The sequence below is a fragment of the Rhinatrema bivittatum genome, chromosome 5 (assembly GCF_901001135.1).
Source record: "Rhinatrema bivittatum chromosome 5, aRhiBiv1.1, whole genome shotgun sequence".
In the NCBI taxonomy this organism is placed as follows: domain Eukaryota; kingdom Metazoa; phylum Chordata; class Amphibia; order Gymnophiona; family Rhinatrematidae; genus Rhinatrema; species Rhinatrema bivittatum.
The window spans coordinates 344,836,100-344,850,961 of NC_042619.1; the positions used below are offsets into that span (position 1 = coordinate 344,836,100).

General features: G+C 43.3%; 1 long non-coding RNA gene across 2 annotated transcripts in view; it reads right to left on the reverse strand.

Moving 5' to 3' along the window:
- LOC115092977 overlaps window positions 1-14,862 on the reverse strand; it is a 38,369-nt gene that overhangs the window by 22,159 nt on the left and 1,348 nt on the right. The window contains exon 1 of one of the 2 annotated variants that reach the window (XR_003857140.1): window positions 1,506-1,996. The exons of the other annotated variant lie outside the window; for it this stretch is intronic. This is a non-coding gene — a long non-coding RNA (uncharacterized LOC115092977). Of the gene's footprint in view, window positions 1-1,505; window positions 1,997-14,862 lie in introns of those variants that run through there. 2 annotated transcript variants of the gene reach the window in all.

A 14,862-nucleotide genomic window follows, 5' to 3' on the forward strand; every position in this document is an offset into this window, starting at 1 on the left:
TGCTAAAGGAAACAAAGCATGCATGGGTGTAACTTGCTGGTGCGGTGGTTACTACCCTTAACCCATAAGCCCTGATGCTTTTGATGCAACTCCAACATTGCTTCAGTGGCAGGGAAAAAGGGGAGTTGGATTTAGACCGCAACTAACGAGGACCCTGACTTTTATGGTCTGCAAAGCTGATGAACATGGGGGTAATCAGCACAGTGCAGCAGTTACTACCATGAACAGAAGGCTTTAGATTACTACCCTTAACCAATAAGCCATGATGCTTTTGATACAACATAACTCTCTTCTTTGAAAGGGGGGGGGGGGGGGGAAGGACTGAAAGGAAAGAGAAATTTAGATTCAGAGGCAACCAACATGAGCCATGACTCTTTTTTTTTTTTCTCTCTAACTCAGACAATAAGGAAAAAACACAGCTCTGCTTCTATGGCTAAGTCCATAAGCAAAGCACATCAAGCAAAACTGACTGATACATGGGGTGGCAGATACTACCATGGGAAGCTTGCTGGGCAGACTGGGTGGACCATTGGTTCTTTTCTGCAATCATTTCTATGTTTAAATCCTATGGAGAATTCAATGGCATATAGTATAGCAATTTTCAAAAGCCCACTTACTCAGTAAATGCTTTTTAAACTCAGGCCCATCTTTGTACTGATACGCATAAAATTAATTACAGGCATAAATTACTGAAACCAATGAAAGCACATGTGCATCCCTACTCACTGGTTGGCAAGTCCTTCTCATGGTAGAGACTTTTGTAGGGGCTTGGTATTCCAAATAAACTTTCAGTATCTGTCTTCTCAAACACAGGATTTTTAAGCTGTTTTGAGCCTTTGATGCCCTCCTTAATTAAGGGATCGCTTGAGCTGTAGTCCACTGCAACTAAAAAGTTTAAAAAATCCCCCTCAGGTGGTATATAGCCTCAAGACTGAAAAACCTGACTTCCTTTTCCTTCTGTTGCACCAGTCAGGAACATATGGGTTTAGTCCAGTCACCCAGCAGCGGGAGATGGGATTCTTTTAATGACGGCACTAGAATGTATACTAAGCACAGAACCAGTATAGTCAGTGTTCTCTGCCTCCAGCTCCTGGGTGGACAGTTGAACATAGGTACACAAAATTTTTAAGAGGAGGAAAAAAGGGTGTATGTAAATGGCATTTGAACCAGTATAGTGATCTGTGCTTTCTATTTCAGCCAAGCTCCTGCATTGAAGTGTAGGGTAGATGAGGGGGGTGCAGGGGTCTGTCTGTGACAAAGACACTGCTAGCTGCCCTCCCACCTTCCTTGCGATCATATCAGGCAAAAGACAATGTGTATGCTCCTCAAAAATACTTTTATCAGATTTAGCAGGACAGCATTTAGAAAATAACAATAATTCCTATCTTTAACATTCTGGCTACTAAACACCAGTTTTCCCTAAAGAAAATTCAGTATCATGGGTGGTAACAAGACACGCCATAATCCTTGGCCTGCTTTTATATAAATAATTGTGGCTAACTTACCCTTGATTCCTATGTTCACTTCAGATGCAGGCTCTGGCTGGAGAGTGGGGTCAGGGGAAAGGCTCGCTTCCTGGCTTGGCTGGCAGAGCGAGCAGGGATGGTTCTCACCCTTCAGGATAGCAGGGAGATCTGGCTGGCTTCGCACCCTCCTTTGCCTTCCAGAGACACCTTGGCACAGGTTCTCGCTCTCAGGGTTTTGCATTAAGGATCTGAGACTTCTCTTCCTCTGGGGGTCCGTGCCTGGCCTCACTGATCCCTTTTTGGCTTCCAGATCGCTCTGCCAGGAGGTTCTTTTTTTCTTCTTTCTTTCCAGAACTGGGCCTCTCTTCTCTCTGGATAAGAACCTTTATTTCTTTTTGAAACAGAACTCTTCAGCCTACTTGCCCCCATATTATACTTCCCTCTGTGGTGGGTGGAGGGTTTCTTGTCCTATTGCAGGTCTTTACTTTACTTTGGGGAGGGGGTTACAGCCATGTGGGCAGGTCCACCCCCCCCCCCCCCCCCCCCCCCCACCAAGTGTCTTTGGGGAAGAACCTGTCACGTAGTCATCCCAAGCTGTGTCAGTGTCAGCATTGTTTCAGGCTGCTCTTCTTTGCAAAAGTGGGGGTCTGCTTGCCTGTTCTTGACATTCTGCCTAGGATATTAAGTCATATGGTCTCTTCTGTATGGTTTCTTTATTTGCACAGGAACAGCAAATAGGAACATCTGATAACACCTTCAATACTGCTTGGAACAAGGCCTTTAGTTTCCACTGATGCAAGGCAGTTTAAAGTTCACCTGGCTAAAAGTCCTTCCCCTGCTATAGCAGATTCTGGGCCTGTCAGAATTTATCCTGTGCATGGCTATTATAATTCATAACTGGTGCATCATTGGCAAATAGGAGATATTGCCCTACATTTTCCCCCTTCTTAAGCATGATGAGCCAGCAATGGAGCTTATCTCGCTTAAGCTTAACTACCGGCTACTCTACAGGCCTCAGCTGTATATGTATGACCACCAATGATGATATCAACACGATGTAGTAATAATGCAATAATAATCCTTATAAAGAATCATAATAGTAATAATAAGGGAGTAATATAATAATGGAATAGAAGGAATAATAAAGAATAAAATAATCATGATGATGAGGAAAGATAAAAGTATAATGAAGAAAGATAAATGGATAATAGAAAATATAGGAGATAAGAAATAAAGAAAATAATGTTGTTCTCTCATGGTGCATACTGTAGAGATGAGGTAGGGATATCAACTCATACTTGAGGTAGAGTATGTGTATGCAAACCACCTAATCTGGAAAGTGATAACTATCTGATACCTCATGGTTCCAGCGAAGGAAGCTGTAGGAGATTTTGTAAGTGCATAGCTTTATGGCGAGACCTTTCCTGTGCCTTACAGGGTCCTTACCCTGTTAAAGAAGGTGATTGAAAATAGAATGTGGACTATGCTCGCTAAGGCAGTAAGGTATAAGACATTTTAGAGTCAGTTTGCAAAATATCTTCATCTCTGAAATCATAATTATAATCAGCAATTTCTGCTGTGTCTTGGTCTACAAAGAGTGCCACAGTGTGAATATCTTTGTAGCCTAAAAGATATACCAGGTTTTCATCAAAGTTGATTTCATGCCCCCCCCCCCCCCAACACATCTAAGACATCTACCTCTGTAGCAAATGGGTTGGTTCTAGATTGTATAAGGACACACCCCCTACAGTAACTATTGAGTTCTTAGGTACTGTGACTAAAGAAACCTTACTAGGTAAGGGAATCTTACTGGTAACATCGTGCTTGCTAGAAATTGCAAGCTCTTTCAGAGGGTTGCTAACTAACCAAACATTGACAACAGCAACCTTGGTTTCAGAGAATTCATCATACTGTGTCATGGTAATCTTACATTTCTCTCAGACATTGTCTGAGGACAAACCACACAGAGCTTCTGTAGTATCCTTCAGAAAAAGCTTACCAGGACACAACCAATGCATGTCCTTTGTTGGCATAGGCCTATATTAGGAAATAAATATTGCTGTGGGTTATCACTTTGACAGGCTAGACGGGCAGGGGTGTCTACATACAGGTATACATTGTTTGTCCATGTACCTACATTAATTGTTGGTAAACATTCTCAGGTAAAATGAAAGGCAAATTTAAAACATGCAACCTCCATATTCTCAATGTCCACTTACAGAGATACAGCATTACCCATATGATAAGCAATCTGGAGCTGTATAGGCTAGATGTTGTTCCAGGTAATTTTAGCAAAAGCATCTGGAGAGACTAAATGGGTTGGAATCTGTCCTTTCATTAAGTCGCTAATGCTGTTGTCTAGCTCTCTAAACAAGTCATTGGTGAGTGATTGGATGGGCTGGATAAAAGTACGGTCTTTGCTCAGCATGGTTTAATGGTGATAATGTCCTCTTGATTATGCTTAATTGCTTGAAAATGTAGGTTAACCAAGGTGATAGTGTTACTTACAGGCCGATTCAGTAAAGTCCGCGGGAGAGCGGATGAACGCCCGCTCTCCCGGCACGCGTGATTGAGTATTTAAATTAGGTGGTGCGGTAGAAATAGGCAAAAGAAGGCACTAGGGACAATAGCACGTCCCTAGCGCCTCCTTTTAGCCCGGAGCGGCGGCTGTCATCGGGTTTGATAGCCGATGCTCAATTTTGCCAGCATCGGTTCTCGAGCCCGCTGACAGCCACGGGCTCGGAAACTGGATGCCAGCAAAATTGAGCGTCCGGTTTTCGGCCTGACAGCCGCTGGCCTATTTAAAAAAAAATTTTTTCTTTTTTTTACACTTCGGGACCTCTGACTTAATATCGTTATGATATTAAGTCAGAGGGTGCACAGAAAAGCAGTTTTTACTGCTTTTCTGTGCACTTTCCCGGTGCCGGCAGAAACTAGTGCCTACCTTTGGGTAGGCGCTAATTTCTGAAAGTAAAATGTGCGGCTTGGCTGCACATTTTACTTTCTTTTCTTTTAAAATCCGGCGTACTTTTCTTCACGCGCATACTGTTTTTTAAAATGTACCTCTTAGATTTTTGTAGAAAGTATCATTTTTTATTGATCAATATAAGTATTCTCGGGAGATGCTAGATGCTATTTCTCTGACATACTACCAGCAACTCATCGTTTACATGAATTTACCCTTCTTTTATAGGTAAAATAATATAGTACTAGATTAGAAATTCTAGAAATGCGTGACTACCCAGAGAATAATTTACATAGGTTGTCATGTCAACAGCATAAGATTATCCCTAAGCTACCCTGAGTATTTCTCCAAGGTGGAGCCCATTTACCATCACTTAGATAGTCCTTTGTTCTATTAGAATCTTGTTAGTCAGGCAATTATCATATCTTAGGCTGTATTTACAGATGCCCCTGGAAATGGTACCTCTTATTGTGACAGTATAGCCTGAAGTTTCCAACCGTTGCCTCCTCCTTTTGTGACCCTATAATTAGGCATTACAATCGTGGTACCAGCTTCAATTGCTATCCAGGTGTTTTTGGAATTCCTGCAGCTCAGGCTCAGTAAGGCATTTGGAGTTCACATAGGCTAAGATAGCAGAGATTCTGGGTCAGTTGCCTTCTTCATGTTGGTTTTCAGGCTCAGGCACACATCATTTCCCTCTTGTGCCATTTACAAATGGCAAGAGTAATCACCGTAAGAAGTGATTATGGCAAATGGGCTAAAATGTGTAGGCTAACAACTAACCTTTTGTGTGCATAGTGATCCCTCTAGCTCCCCATTAAAGTAAATGAGACTCATAGATAGACACACATTCTCTAATTAACAAATAATAGCAGTATGACTACGTTTCACTAGATATCCATTAGCTCTATAGTTGAGCTGCAAGGATGGCTGCATTATAAAGAAGTGAAAACCTATAATAGCAAGACCACATATGTTATCTTTCAGAGTCAAGTAATTACATAATAGTGTTGTAACAAGTATAAAGATAGGAAAAACAAAGACTAGTATGAAAGTATTATTTTTCTCATATAATAATATTTATACTGGGCGAGTCTCTGCAAGGAGTACTGTATCATAATGAGAGGCAGAGACAGGAGTGGAAAGGTATAAAACAGAAGAAGAAGTGCAAATATTTGAATAAAAGAAAAAGAGTGTTAAACAACAATGCAGGATGGTATTCGCTAAAATGGCAAACAGGGATATGAGCAATGCACATAACCAGGAGAGTGAAGGAAGCCAGGAAGATAAAGAGAAAAACCAAGTCAGCAGGTCTCACACTATATTGTGCATACGTAATGTGGGACAAGTTACAAAAGTGTTGCAAAGCATCATAGGCAGAAATGGGCCTATAGGTAAACAGAAGTGTCACACTACCAGAAAACATCTGAGAGAGGTTGTAAACAAACTAAGTGAATAACCTGACAGGTAGTGTTACAGGAAGAAATGCCCAAGGAGGTACACAGGGAACTCATAGTAGAAAGGGAATAACTAAATTTGATATATTGGGTAAGGTTAGAAGCAGGGGGAATAGAACATGAAAGACCAGCAATGTGAATACCATAAATGCAGGCTGCAGGAGAAGAAAGAAAAATATTTGTGCAGAGGCATCAATAGAGCAGAATTTAACTCAAGTGAATATTTGATTTATACCAAGACATATCACACTGTAAAGTGGCAAGCCAGTGGTTAGTGTGATCCGACTAGCTTTCATAGATAAAAGTAAAAGAGAACACATCAATCATCCAGCTGACTCAGCAAGTGAATGCATACATGCATTATAAGGTATAGGGCTGGAAAATGCTACAAAACGCTTGGCTGTAGGGACTGATAAAAACTGCATTAATTCAGAGTGTATCATTAACTTGAAAACCTAAATAGTGCATCTGCAAATGGGTACATAACTAAATATTGACTAGGTATATCATAACAATATTTTTGTTATGCCAATCAGTTATCACATGTCAAATAAAGGTCCATATAATGAAGGGTGCAAGATGACTTCTGTGCAAAGGATTGGATGATTTCTGAAATCAATGACACATGATGTATGCAGTTCTCTCAGTATGGTGGATTTCTGACATCGGAGTGTAGCTTCTTAACTCGTTATTAGATGTATATGTTATGGATTAAAGCCTAATATAGGAGCAAAACATATTCAAATTAATCAATGAGAAAATTCCATCATTGCCATAACTCCCTGCATCTAGTAATCCCTACATCTGCATAATATTCTCACTTTATTATTAGGTAACATGCAATAGTCAGAACCAAAAACAACTTAAGTGCTCAAACATTACATAGAAACATATTTCACTGAATTGACACATAAATTCATTAATTGCATTCTTCAGGTGTCATGACACACAAAAAGACAAACAACAATGAGCACATATTTGAGCTAAAAAATTAAGACCAAAAAGTGTTTGGATCGACCCAAAATAAAACTAAAGTGAAAATTAAAATAGATCTATTTAAAATTTAAAAAATCAAACTGGGAAAAAATGTAATCTTCAAGCGTTACATCTCATATGGCAGAGAAGGCTTTGTGTTTTCAACCTGGAAAGATATAAAATCTGGCATACAACAAAATTAAGGTAATGGTTAAAGTGAAATTACAGCTTCATTGAAACTAAACATTCTGATATGCCTTAATTCAGTACATAGAGTTGGATTGCCTCTGGAGTCACTCGCAGAAATGGTTCCAGGTAAGACAGAGCCCACAGTTCGGAAGTCTACACGCAGAACAGGTCTGACAAAAGTTCACCCTTCATGTGACCTCAGAAACAAGCAAGAACTGCCACCTGTACCTTCAAGGAATTAAGGGCCAAGCCCTTAAACAACCCATCCTGCAAAAACTCCAAACTGAGCGGGATTTTAATTGAACAAGGATGAACCCCTCGTTCCTCACACCAAGCCTCAAACACTCACCAAATGCGAACACAGGCTAGGAAAGTGAATAACCTTCAGTAACCATGCCTCAGTAACCAAGCCCTCTCAAGGGCCACACCATAAAACAAAAAATCAAGTCAGATCTTCGAGAAGAATAGGCCCCTGCTATAACTGATTCCTGTGGACTGGTAATCAGAGAGGAAATTCCACCAGAAGCCTCTGCAGATCTGTAAAGCACAACCTCCTGGGCTAATCTGCTGCCATCAGAAGCACCAACCCCATATGCCTCTTGAACCTCTGAATCATTCTGCCCAACATGAGCCATGGGAAAAAGACATATAGAAGCTTGCCTTCTGGCCGCTCCTGCACAAGGGCATCAATGCCCGAAAACTTCAGATCTCTCCTCAGACTGAAGAAGCAAGGAACCTTCGCACTGTGTGATGTCGCCAGAAAGCTTAGAACTAGGAGGTTCCAGTGGCCCACTATGAGCTGGAATGCTTCCCTGTACAATTCCCATTCTCCTGGATCCAGACTCTGTCTGCTGAGAAAGTCAGCTCTTAACATTGTCTTTTCCTGCAATGTGTGAAGCTGAGCTCCCCTGAAGATATACTTCCACCTGTTCCATGAGTTGGGCTATTTCCTGCAACACTTGCTGGTTCTTGGTTCCTCCCTATCAAGGACGTAAGCCACTGTCACATTGTCCAACATCATCTGGACCGCTCAAGCCTGCAAGCGGTCACCGCATCGCAAGCATGCCAACCGAACGGCACAGGCTTCCAGCTGATTGATGCTCTAGAGATACTCTTCTGTACTCCAGTGCCCCTGTGCTGTCAACTCCCGACAGTGAGACCCCCCACCCCTGGAGGCTCACATCCGTTGTGAGCAGTAGCCAGCCCGGTGCTCGTAGGAGAATGCCCTTCGTTAGATGATCCAACCACCACTATAGTTGGATACTGATCTCCACCGGTAACTGATGCTACATCGAGGAGTTCTGATACTGTGGACTCCAAAGTGAAAGCAAAGTGCACTGAAGAGGATGCATATGCGCCCCTGCCCATTGAACCACCTCTAGAATGGCTGCCATCAACCCGGGCACTTGTGGATAAGACCACACCACCGGACATACTGTTTCTGTCAATAGTTGCACCTTGCTATCAGAGTCTGAATGTGGACTTCCAGCAGGAACATCTTGTCTTGCTTTGTGTTGAAAACGAACACCAAGTTACTCCAATGTCTGGGATGGCTGCAGATTGCTCTTGGCCAAGTTCATCACCCAACCTAGTTCCTGTAGGAAGGAGATCACCTTTCACGAGGCCTGAAGACTCTCTTTCATGGCTCTTGACTCAATTTAGCCAATTGTCTAAGTATGGGTGACAGAATGCCATCTTTTCTCAACACTGCTGCTACCACTACCATGACCGTAGAGAAGGTTCTGGGCGCATTGGCCAAATCGAAGGAAGTGCTAAAAAAGTGATAATGTTGCCCCAAAACACAGAAAACCACTGATGCTCCAGCTGGATGGGAATATGCAGACACGCCTCTGACAATCCATAAACTTACGAAACTCCCCCGACTGCACTGCCATTATCAACGAACGTAAGGTTTCCATGTGGGAACACGTCACTTACAAAGCCGGTTGACTCCCTTGAGATCCAGGATGGGTCAAAAGGAACCCTCCTCTGGTACAATCAAATAATTGACCCCATATTTTCTTGTGACATGGGCACTAGCATCACAGTCCGCAGGCTGAGGAATCTTGACAACACACCTTCCACTGTCTGTCTCTTCAGCGGAGAGCTGCAGGGATACATCATGAAAACATCCTGAGGAATGCTGAGAAACTTCAGAGCATAACCTTCTCTTATCACCTCCAGAACCCAGTGGTCTGATGTGATCTCAATCCACTTCTGATAAAAAGGAGAGACAGGTGAGCCCCTATCGCCTGTTCCTGGGAGTGGGTCGGCACACCTCATTGAGGGGGTCGGGGGGAGCACCGCCACTCGAGTCCGTGCCTCATCTGGGCTGCCCGGGATGAAGGACTGAGACCTACTGAAAGCTCAAGCCCTCTGAGAAGACGATTCTCTGCAGGGTTGGAAACATCTGAATAACCCTAACATGAACTCTCGTGCCGAAAGAGTGCACACCAGCTTTTAATCCTCCGGTAACTGAGGAACCTGGAGCTCACCCCATTTATTGGCTTATTTTTTTTTTTAACTTACTTCCAATCAGAGTGATCCTTTTAAAAGGCCTTTTCATAAGATTAGACTTTGAAATTGTATTGGCATCAATTCATCAGCCATAGCTGACGCTCAACTCTGCTTAGCTTCTGAGATCAGATGAGATCGGGTGCATCCAAGGTGGTGTGGCCATAGGGCACTGCCCTGAAATTCAATCAGACTCATCACTTCCTATGAAAGAGCAAGCAAGAACGATCCACACGGAGCAGCAAGAGACTATCTGCAACTCATTGGCCCTCCTCAAGGCCTGCTTATGCATAGCCTCAAATCTCCTATCCTGTACCTCCTACAAGCCGCTCCCCCTTCCACTGGGATAGTTGTTCGCTTGGTGTTGGCACATACCAGCGCATCCACTTTCAGAAAGCGCAGCTGCTCTCTCTCTCTGCTGGATCCAAGGGTACAGCACTACCAAGGCTTGTCCCCCTTTAAAATTTGCTTCCGGGGCCCCATTCATGATCAACTAATTAGCTTGCATAATGCTCTATGCAAGGAATCTAAATGGGATTCTTCTTTGGCTCAACCATGGAATCAGTACCTGGCACCCCAGCATTTTCAATGCCTGGGAGATCCAAGGTAGCAACTCATCTCTATGAGAGAAACACAACATTGTTCTATACGGCTGCAACCCTCCAGGAAGTAAGGGTCACCTTCATCATCATCCATGTCATCAGGGTCCCTATTAGTGTGACCCGCAGCAGGTGTAGACATACTCTGACGCTTATGCATGGCAGCAGGCGTGCGAGGATCCGCAGTTTGCAATCCTGACCTCTTATGCCTACCGCGTGGCGACTGAGTAAAACCTGTGAGCAGGGCCTAGCCAAAAGGCTGCTCAACCCGCCAAGCTGTTTCATGGCAGACTTGCACAAAGAAAAGCGCACGAATGCCGCTGTGGCCTATACTGAAACCAGTGGGCGTTGGAACTGTGCACACTGAAAAGTCTTCCCCTGCTGACAAACTAGTTAGGGGAGCCCGCAAACCAGGTGAAACCTCTGACAGGTCCCCTTTTGTTCCCATTCCCTCATCATGCTTGGGAGGTCTCAGTAAAAGCAGCCGGATATAATTCTCCCTGAGCCTCCAAACAGCACTGCCACAAGTTACTGGGGACGCCAAGCTGAGATGCCTGAATATGGCAAACAGCACAAAAGTAAACACCTGCAAGCAGCACGCTCCTAAAGCGTCTGACAATTGTGTGCCCAGGTGTGCGGATACACAAGAGAGCATGGACAGTGTGTCAAAAAACTATGGATGCCCAAAATATAGGCACCCAATACACGGTCCAGCTAGGTGTCCCCTGCATGCCCACCTAAGTGCCCACCCAGCGCGCAAGCTCAGTCAGTTTCGTGGCAGACTTGTGCGTAGAAAAGTGCATGAACGCCGCCGCAGCCTACCACGCAACGTCAAAGCCTGAGAGTGGGGCCTAGCCAAAAAGCTACTTAACCTGCCACTCAGCTCCAAGCTCATTCGGAGGCGGATGGACATCGGGCTGGTGCGCTGAGGCTTGGAGGCGAGAAGGGGAACGGAAAACCTCAGTCCTTTTTTTGTTTTTTACTCTTTACCTGAGCTCAGCCCACCCCTGTCGAGTACAGAGTCCGTCTCCGGCTGCAGGGGGAGAGGGCTAATGCCTTCACTGCCGTGCTCAGTTTCCTGTACCCACTAGCCTCTCAGCTGATTCTCTCCTGGCAACTGTCCACACTGGAAAACCGGCTACCGGACCAAGGCACTCGACTGAGGGAGGGATCCGCAGATATCAACTCTGGAAAACGCGACTGAGGGAGGGACCATAAGTTATCACCACAGGAGAGCAGGGCGAATGAATTTCCTTTTTCTTTTCTCCTTTTCTTTTCGTCTTTTAAAGTAATCCCCAGTAGAGAGATGCACGTCCACCATCTGCTGGAGAATACTGGCAGGCTGATGTCGGTGCAGGAGTATATATATATATATTGTGACCTCAGCTTTTCTCCATCTCTATCTGCTGGTAGAGGTGCGCAACTTGTCTGAATGCTAAGAAAAGCATACTAACTCAGGCAAAGGCACCCCTTCTTTTTAACTTTACTCAGGTCTCATCCCCAGAGAGCCAAGGGGCCTTCCCTAAGGAAAAATAAGCAAAATATGAACAGCAAAAGAGCACATTATCCCTAGAAGGGCTAATTGAAAAATCCACGCACTAAGATGGTAGCAGAGTTTATCTCTGGCTCCCACATGGGGGTGCTAAACTCCACAATAATGCTATCTCTGTCCCCCCTATATAGAGAGGACATTTCACAGGGTTCTCTACAAAAGTAAAGGAACGGAAGGAGGTAGTTCAGTTTTTGTAAGACCCCACAATAAAAGATTAAGGCTTTAGAGAGGTAACTATAATTAAAATAAATAGGGAATGGCCAGAATTGGGGAAGGGCTAAAATGCAGAAAGGTTAGTTGCTTTCATTGAGAATAGGGTGTTGGAAAAGATATCAGATGGCTAATCAGGTATGTATGAAGGTATTTTTTTTTCTAAATTACTTTGTTTTGAAAATTGGTTAGAATTGTTTGGAAGCTTTGTTACATACCGATTCATATTTTTAATTAATAGCAGTCAGCAGGAGACTGAATGGTCCATGCAGTCTGCGCAGCAAGCCGCACATGCTGGCAACTGCCACTCTATGCAGGGCACTCCCAAGGCCTGTTAAGGGCAGCAACTGCAGCTCCATACAGGTTACCCCCATTCTGTTATGGTAGCCACTGCCGCTCAGTGCAGGTCACTCCCAAACCTTATGTTAAAGGCAGTAATTGCTGCTCTGTGCAGGTTTCCCCAAGCCTTATTTTAAGTGTAGTAAATATTTATAATCAAAACAAGCAACTGTCAAACCCATTACCAAACTGTCAAACCCATTCCCTATTTGTTTTAGCAACATTTTCATGGGGAGATATCAGCCTTCTTGATAATGCAGACAATGCTGCTTGAACATGCTTTGCTGTTAAGAAGCAATCCAGTGCTACATAATGCTGTTTCCCAAAGGTCTGCATATCAGTACCCCAGATCGAGGCCCAGCAAAGTCTGTTGTCTGAATCCAGTTCTCCTGCCATCAAAATAGAGAGCGATGTTACAGGTGCATCAAAAGCATCAAGGTTGAACGGGCTGCAAATGCAAAAGTGTCTCATAAATAATTGCTCTACGCACTGAAGAATAGGCCGAGCAGATAACCAAGAATTCCCAGATGCCTCTGCTGTACTGTGGCCTGTCAGAGGTGAATGAACTTTGAGTGCTTTTCTGAGCATGACTTGCAGAAAATCTCTGAGACAGATTTGCTGGCAACAACAGGAGAGAGGCCTATTTAATGGCAACATTTACTTCACAATACAGAGAAACTGGGTCCAGGATGCAATCTTTTGTCTTGCAGATGCATGGTTTCAACGGATGGAAACCAGTTGAAAAGAAGATCCTGTAAGGTGACAGTTTTAATTAAATCCTGGTGCCAAGAAATGGAATTCGGGCCTGACTCCTATTCAAGACCCAGACTGCGATTTGTTTACACAACAAAAGAAGAAAAGAAGAACCGAAGAATACATTGCATCAAAGCCAAGGTGATACAGGAACTTTTATAGGGTGGTTTCAGGGAAGACTAGTATAGAATGATTTTTACAATTGAATGGGGGGTGTCATCACAAGCATTTCCTATACATGATAGATTGTCATGACAACAGCATAAGGTATCTTTGTACAAAAGTCTTTGGGCAGTCACGTCATTCATTCTGGAAGCTTCGGGAATGTTGTATTTTGATTATATAAGTCAGGGCATGTCAGAGATTCACTGAGATGCAAGTTATTACAGATAGAGGGCAGTTATATTGCATCTCCCAGAACACTTGTCTTGGACTTTCTTATAAACAGCTGAATAAATTATATTTTAAAATCTTTTGCTGAATCAAAGTGTTCTGATTGCCCTGTCCCTGTGTACAAAAAATTATGTACATTTTGGCGACAGTGAAGGGACATTAATAGCTGTTGTTATTATAATTATTAGCCGTAGTGCTACGTGTGGTGGACACACTCGCACTAGGTTCTTGGGTATTTTATCCAAAGATATTGAGTTTCCCAGGTTCGACTGGAGGTTATCCCGGAGCATATTTGAGTTTTGCTGGTTCCAGGTAAACACCAAAAGTAGTTACTTTTCAAACGAGACGTCTGTAAGTATAAAAATTTTATTATCTGTATTTTTTGCGTGTTCCAACCTAGCCAGGCATTTGAGGCCTCAGCTGAGCAGGCTGGTCACCTCAAGCCTTACATGCAGATTACCCCAATCGGAAATGTTGCATCTAAATCTAATATAGGTTATCCTATTTTTTCATTTCCATCTTCTAGCCTCTAGGGATCCAAAGTGCTTATTCCTTGCCCTTTTGAATTCCATTATCATTCTCATCTTCACCACCTCTTCTGCGAGGCCATTCAGCACTCTCTCTGTGAAGAAATATTTTCTGATGTTGATTCTCACTCAACCCCTTGGAGTTTCATATTGTGACCCCTAGTTCTACACTTTTCTTTCCAATGGAAAAGATTTGATGTCTGTGCGCCATTCAAGCCTTTCAGCTATATGGAGGTCTGTATCATATCTCCCCTGCAACTGCTCGCCTCCAAGATATACATATTCAGATCCTTCAGCCTCTCCTCACAGTTTTCCAAGAAAACCCCCAAACTATTCTGGTTGCCCACTTGTGGACCACCTCTATCCTGTCACTATCCTTTTGGCGATATGGTCTCCAGAACTGAACACAATACTCCCAAGTGAGGCCTCACCAAAGATCTGTACAAGGGCCATTATCACCTTTGTTTTCCTGCTGATTATTCCTCTGGTTTTAGCCACCACCTTGTCACAGAGCTTTGATGCTTTCAGATCTCCAGACACTATCACCCCAGGGTTCCTTTCATGGATCCTGTATATAAGTATTTCACCCCCTATTGCATATGGTTCAATTGGATTACTGTACCCCAAGAGCATGACTTTGCACTTATTGGCAAAACCTTCAACCAACCAATCTTCAAGCTTTCTTAACGCATTATGTCCCAAAATTTTTAAGAAGCTGTCCTCTAAATAGAACACTGGGATATAATGGGTTAAATCGTTTTTCATTCCCTCTATTCTTTTATGGGTGTCCATGCTATTGCAGATCTTAGTATCATATGAAAAAAAGACTAACTTTTCCCTCTAATCCCTCTGTAATGTCACTCAGAAAGACACTGAACAGAACTGATCCCAAAACCAATCCTTGAGGCACTCCACTTAACAAC